Consider the following 6942-nt stretch of genomic DNA (forward strand, 5'->3'; position numbering starts at 1 on the left):
ATCCTGCAGTCACCACCAGAAGCATAATTAACATCACTGGGCAATGGTCTGCTGTTCTCCCTCCTGCCTCCACCTCCGCCCAGATCGTTCCCTCGCATCAGGAAAAGCTGTGGCCGCCCCTGCCATGGAGGCCAAAACCGATTCATAATTTTTCTTTCCTAATTAGGCACGGGAATGATGGAGACAATGATTAATAATGTATTGGGGTGTTTTTTTTAATGCCCCCCTCAGGAGCCGGGCCCGAGAACAGTGTCCTTGATGATAAGCCACCACACTGCCACCACGCTGGGCTCCGTGCCCAGCACGTCAGGCAGAAAGAAATAAATCAGAGAAGTGAGCATCCTGTGGAGCTCAGGCAACAGGCTGGGAGTCACAGATGGAAAGGCGCGGAGCCCCTCATCGGGGCTGTGGCCGGGGGAGCAGAGGGGCCGGGGTGCCAGCTGCCCGTGCCCCCTTTCCTTCCCCGGCTGGCCCAGGCCAACCCGCATAGAACCTTTCTGTAGGGCTGCCCCTCTCGCCCACCCTGTAGGGCTCCGCTGAAATATCCCCTCCTCAAAGCGGCTTCCCTGATGCCCAGGGGGACACCCACAATCCCTCTCCACGCACGCCATCAGTCCCTCCGTGTGACCCTGTCTCAATTTGTCCTGAGCGTGTCTTTCTGCAGTCTGGAGCCAGGCCTGGACTTGCGTGCTTGTTTTTGTCTGTGTAGCGGTGGTAGGTCGGCCCTGGGACCAGATGTCTGGCTTCAGATCCCAACTTGACCGCCTGCCCGAGTAAAGTTGGACACCTTCATGAACCATTTCCCCCTTCGGTCGGGCGCTGTACGCACGCCCTGGGTGCACCGAGATCCCCTGCCCACCCCTCCCTTCATCACACCTCGTGGGGGAAACCATCCTGCCCTCCGTGGTCCCTGGCAGCTGGAGGTGGCGGGGCTGAAAAGACCGGCCCTGGGCTGGACTCACCTCAGGTTCACAGCCTCAAGCCCACCGCCTCCCATGCTCCTCCCTGCCCCAGTCCATTTGCTCACCTGCCCTCTAGAACACCAGCTCACACCTTCCTTGCCCCATGGACACCCAACACCTCCCCCACTCTCACTCAGCTGCTGACCTTGCGTCCCGCTTTGCTCAGACAACTGATATGGTTGGAAGGAAAGAAAGAAGCAGCTACTGACCCCACCCGGTCACCCACCCAGACACTCTCCTCTCACCTCTCCTGCACATCGGTGGCCTGTGCACAGGGGTGCACCCTCTCTCCGGCTCACACCCAGCATCCACACACACTCATGTGCACAGGCGCATGCACACGTGCTCGCGCACGCGCGAGCGCACACACACACACACATTCCATGTCCCATCTTAAGATCCTTCCCGAGCCACCACCTGTCCCCCCCCCGAGACTGCGCTGCCGCTCCCCTTTGCAACAAAACTCCACCAGCGAGCTGTGCATAATTGCTGTTTCCATTTCCTCTCCCCACGTCCTCTCTTAAATGGCCCCACGCAGGCTTCCTCCACCAATGCCCCAAAACTGCCTCTGCGTGGTCAACGGTGGCCGCCATGTTGCTCCATCCAGCAGTTGGCCCTCAGTCCTGTCCATTTACCCATCCGTCAGCTGCAGGGGACACAGCCGACTGCCACCTCCTCCTCCTCCTTCCCCGACCACTTGGGAAGCCCCCGCAGACTTCTCTCGAGTCTTTGGCCAGGTCCGTGGAGTGTGCACATCTCCGAACCAGTTAGGACTGGAATCGCTGTCCATGGAAAACACACCTCCTGGGAAGAATTGGGAAGACTTCCGGGGTGGGGGTGGGGGGGTCTGTACCGTACCCAAAGCCTGAGNCAGCAGTTGGCCCTCAGTCCTGTCCATTTACCCATCCGTCAGCTGCAGGGGACACAGCCGACTGCCACCTCCTCCTCCTTCCCCGACCCGGCTGCGGGACTCCCCATCGCCTTGGGCGCCTCCCCGGCCCCGCCCACCCTTGCTGGCCTCTCTTCCCAGCCTCCTCTGTCCTTGGCCTCTTTACATGGTGGGGCCCCAGAGTTCAGGCCTGACGCTCTTCTCGGCTCCGTCTGTGCTCCCGCACTTGGTGATCTCAGGGCTGGGTGCTGACAGCTCCCAGGTTCATGCCTCCTGCTGAGGGCTTGGTTCTGAACTCACACCCTTGGGTGTGATGGGATCGTCAGACCTCACTCCCAGTCTGCACACCGAGCAGCCTGCCCTGCCTTGGCCTTCCCATCGTTGATGGCAGCTCCCTCCTTCCACCTGCTTACAGTCACATTTACTTCTTCTCTGACTCTCACACACACACATTTCTATGCACTCAACCTTCAGGAAGTATCCAGAATCCACCCTTACTCCCTACCTCCCCTGCCGACCCCCATCTGAGTCATTGTCCTCTCTGTCCTGGGCTATTGGCAATGACCTTGCAGCTTCCCACACTCTGCCAATCTACCATGTGCATGCGTGTGCACACACACGCGCGTGCACACACACAGAGTCCACTCTAAACGGAGTGATTGAGCCAACATGCAAGTCAGACCTAACCACCTCCCCTTTCACACCCATAACTGGCACCTCATTTCTCAGTGTAAAAGCCCAAACCCTTTGGTCTCCTCTGTCTTCTCCTTGCCGGCTTCATCTCGCCCACACGGGCCTCCCTGCTGGTCTTCAAACATGCCAAGCCCCCGCTGACCTCAGGGCCTTTGCTTGGGCCTCCCCCAAGTAACTGCGTGAAAACCCCCTTACCAAATCCCAATCTCTGCTCAGGTGTTACCTCTTGAAGCCACATGGCTGCCCTAGTTCACACGGCAACCCCCCCACCCTGCACCCCAGCACACTTGGCCCCTCAAAGCTGCTCAGTTTAGGGGAACAAAAGCACATGGCAGTGTCCTCGAGAAAAAGAAGCCTTTTTCATTCCGTGCTTCTCCCTTAACAGCAAGCAGACCACTTGGGAAGCTCCCGCAGACTTCTCTCGAGTCTTTGGCCAGGTCCGTGGAGTGTGCACATCTCCGAACCAGTTAGGACTGGAATCGCTGTCCATGGAAAACACACCTCCTGGGAAGAATTGGGAAGACTTCCGGGGTGGGGGTGGGGGGGTCTGTACCGTACCCAAAGCCTGAGCCAGATTCCCATCGGCAGAGAAGGGGTGGAGCTCTCCCCCAACCCCCCGCCCCAATCTGAGGTGCATGTGCTCCCTGTTTTCATCAGAGGCAACTCTAGAAACTTTTCTCTCCAGAAATGGGCGTTTATTTCAGAGGTTTGCATGGAGTGCCAAGGTCTGATCTTGTATCTATGGTTGTAAAGCCCGGTCGCACACTCTGGCACCCTCAGGGGAGGAGATGAGCGAGCGGCCCCACACCCAGGCTGGCCTGCAAGGGAGGGCGGACGCCCCTGGCACAGGCCTCTCCGTGGATGCCCTGTGCCCATGAATGGGTGGCAGTGGGCTGAGTCGGCCCCTTGTGCTCTGGAGACAATGGGCTCTGTGTGGGGGCGGGGGTGGGGGAGGAGGCCACCCATACCTCCTCCTTCCACAGCAAGGCTGGGGACACCGAGGCAGAGGCAGGGAACGGGCCGTCAGCCACGAAGGAACTTCTGAGAACCCGTGTCCTTGGCGGTCCCCAGGGGCAGTACCTAAGGCAGGGCTGAGGTGTGAGGACGGTCCTACTCCTCCCTTCCTCCCCTCTTACGAGCCTCAGCGCCCTCCTTTGCCCAAAGTGCTCATGAAATAGGTTCTGCTGCCACATGAGTGTTTGTGCAAAGCTCCCGGACCCCTTGTCATCCTCACGGGCCGCTTAGACCAGCGGTGCCTTAGGTGAGCAGGCTGAGGCAGGGGCGGAGGGTGGATGGCTTGTAAACACTCTCCAGGGCTTCCGCAGCCCGATCCGTGTGATGTCCCAGACGGCTGGACAGTGTCCTCAAGCCCCTTCCTGTGGGCGGGAGGGCGCGGTACAGAAAGGGACCCCCACCCCCCAAGGGCCAGCTGCGCCAGGAGGCTGTCCCTTGGAGCGGGGCGCATCTCCCCGACCACAATCAAGGCCAGTTCAGTGGGCTGACATTTCGGCACTGAAGGCTCGGTCAGGAAACTGCATCGGCAGCCTGGCTATGAGTCACTGAAGAATTTGAAAGTTAGGAGAGAAGTCTGATGAAGCCCCAGAGGCCCCCCGAATACCCATCGTTCAGGCTGGCACTCAGGCTCTACTCGAGAAACCAGGAGCCGTGAGGGTGAGTGGCTGGCCGTCCCAGGCGGCCACACTCAGGGTCAAGAGATCGAGCCACGAATACATCGGTAGACTTGGTCTCACAATAGATAAAATCGTGTTAAAACAAAGGACGTGGCTATAACTCCCTTCTCCTAGGACCCACTGGAAAATATCTTGCAAAACCCGATTGTTTCCACCCTGCTTGCTGCCTCTTTGGTTCATTCATGCCCCGCTCAGTTCCCTCCTGTCCATCAGGCACCTTCTGCTTATGCTGGTGAGGAGACGGAAGCGGCAGGTTCCCCATCACACGTGTGTTGAGTTGGCCGTGAGTGCTGTCCGAGGCCGCTTGGGTTCAAATCTTGATTGTTCTGCTGGCTGTGTGGCCTCAGTCTCCCCAGTTACGAAGGGGGATATCCGTGAGCTCTGCCCCGTCGTGGCCGGGAGTGTGCCTTGGCATCGGTGCCCCGCAGATGATCGTTGCTGTCTCGCAAGAGCCCTGCCTCCGCCATCTCCTATGATGGTCACAAGAACCCGAGAGCAACACAGGGAGGGCACGGGGCACGGAGAGCACCTGGGGACCCGCTGACCTCACACGGCTCCTCTGTGGCTCTGGGCCCCCAGCCCGCCGGAATCTCCTTGGTCTGCACAGGTTCAGACGGGCACATTCGCAGCTCCCTGTCCCCAGCTGCTGCTCTCTGCGACACTTGCACAAGGCGCGCAGGCATCTTGACCTCTTTTTCATCTCTTTTGAAGCGCTTGCCACACGTGTAACTTTGCATTCCCTGGTGGATTCCCTTACATGCTATTAGCTTCCTCCCCTCTTCTGGAAGTTCCTTTGGGAGAGATCGCCTCTGTCTTGGTCACTCTCTGGACTCTCAGTTCCATCTCCCCGACTTACCCAGTTGTCTGGGCCCCGCTGGCTTCTCCCTTCTGTGACCGCTCTTCGCAACCTCTCGGGCAGTCAGCTGGGGCGGCCCCAACTCCCTTCTTTGTTTCTTGTTCTTCACAGATGGGTGCCTTCTGTTGCCTTGAGTCCCGCTATTTTGAAAACCATCGGTGTATATATTTGGAATATGTTTTCAGGTGCTTCAGGTGTGTGTGTGTGTAGGCGTGGGGGCAAATCTGGCCCTGTTACTACTGCATCTTGGCTGGAAGCAGAGGTCCCGAATATAAGTTTTTAATGATGCATTTCTTGACCAAAAAGAAAGCAGCTCCTTTGATAAAGCAATACTGAGCCCAGGTGGTTCTCCATTGCATTCTCTAGTTGCCACTTTTTTTTTTTTAATGTTTATTTATTTTTGAGAGAGAGAGTGCGAACAGCAGAAGGGCAGAAAGAGAGAGACACAGAATCCAAAGCAGGCTCCAGGCTCTGAGCTGGCAGCACCCAACACAGGGCCCGAACTCACAAACTGCGAGATCCTGACCTGAGCCAAAGTCGGATGCTTAACTGACTGAGCCACCAAGGCGCCCCTCTCTGGTTGCCACTGTTATCATCTTTACAGATGTCAGGAGTGTTTAATGAATACAGTAGATGGAGCCTTACTGAGTCCCGGGAGAGAGGGTCTTTCGACCCCTGAGAGGTCATGACAGCTGCTGCCTTTCTGTCAGTGTTGGCAGAATCTTGGCCGCAAGCAAGGGGGAGTGGGGAGGGAGCGGAGCTCCAGCAGCCTCACATCTGGGACCTCACACCCCGCTTGCCTCAGCCTCCGCTGTCTGATCACCTGTCTCACGGACATCACCCTCCTCCCTAATCCTTAGCACCAAATGGCCTCCTCTCCTCAGCCACCGATGACCTTCACCTTGCACATTAGCCAATCTGCATGTCTGGTCTCCTCTTGGAGCCTGCTGGCTGCTGAGTGAGGCCACCGGGTCTCAGCCAGTTCTGTAATGATCCGTGGGCAGCTGGCACCAGGCCTGGTAAGGGCACACTTTCTACTGAGTCCAGCCTTGTGCTTCCAGCTCTTAGCATGGTGCCAGGCACAGAGGGCTGGTAACAAATGGTTGGTGGATGAATGAATGAATGGACAGACGGACAAATGAACAAATGAATGAGCACCTTCGTGATGCTATTTTCACAAATATGAACCATTGGTCTGCTCACGTGGTAAGCTGATCACATCTGCAAAGGAGTCCTGGCCGCACCAGTAGGAAGGAAGTTTAGGCAGGAACAGACCCAGACTGCCGCCCAGAGCCTGGGGGCCCAACCCTGGCCCCTGGGAAAGTTGCTTCTTGATCCCGAGGGTCAGTATTTCCCACTTTGCTGAAATGATCCGGTTCCCACAGTCCCTGATCCTTTCTAATGCAAAGAGAATGACTGGAGCAAGGATAAATAAAGATACATTCTTTGAGCCCAAGAGCTGTTTTCTTGGCAAAATCCAAGATTTATGCTTTGGACCAGATTCCCAAAATACCTCCCTCTTTTTCATATCTATTAGCTTTGTGCCTTGAGCAGTTTCCCCCACATGCCCTGCTGAATGATCCAGGGGGCGCTCCACGCCGGGACCCTCTCCAGTCTCCCTGTTTTCTGTATCAACAGTATCTGAGAAAAGTAGACAAGAAGAAAGGCCCTACCTCGTCACCAACCAAAATGAAGAACACCAAAAGAGGTGTTCTTTTTTTTTTTCAAGTATTATCAAGTATTTACTTCTTTTTTTTACAAATAGTTTATTGTCAAATTAGTTTCCACATAACACTCAGTGCTCATCCCCACAAGTGCCCTCCTCCATGCCCATCCCCCCCTCCCCCCCAC

At 56.7% G+C, this 6942-nt stretch overlaps 1 protein-coding gene across 1 annotated transcript in view; it reads left to right on the forward strand.

Moving 5' to 3' along the window:
* Positions 1–6942, forward strand: part of PRIMA1 (proline rich membrane anchor 1) — a 61950-nt gene that overhangs the window by 35427 nt on the left and 19581 nt on the right. The window lies entirely within an intron of this gene.

This window comes from Crocuta crocuta, unplaced genomic scaffold, assembly GCF_008692635.1.
Source record: "Crocuta crocuta isolate KB4526 unplaced genomic scaffold, BGI_CrCroc_1.0 scaffold299, whole genome shotgun sequence".
In the NCBI taxonomy this organism is placed as follows: Eukaryota; Metazoa; Chordata; class Mammalia; order Carnivora; family Hyaenidae; genus Crocuta; species Crocuta crocuta.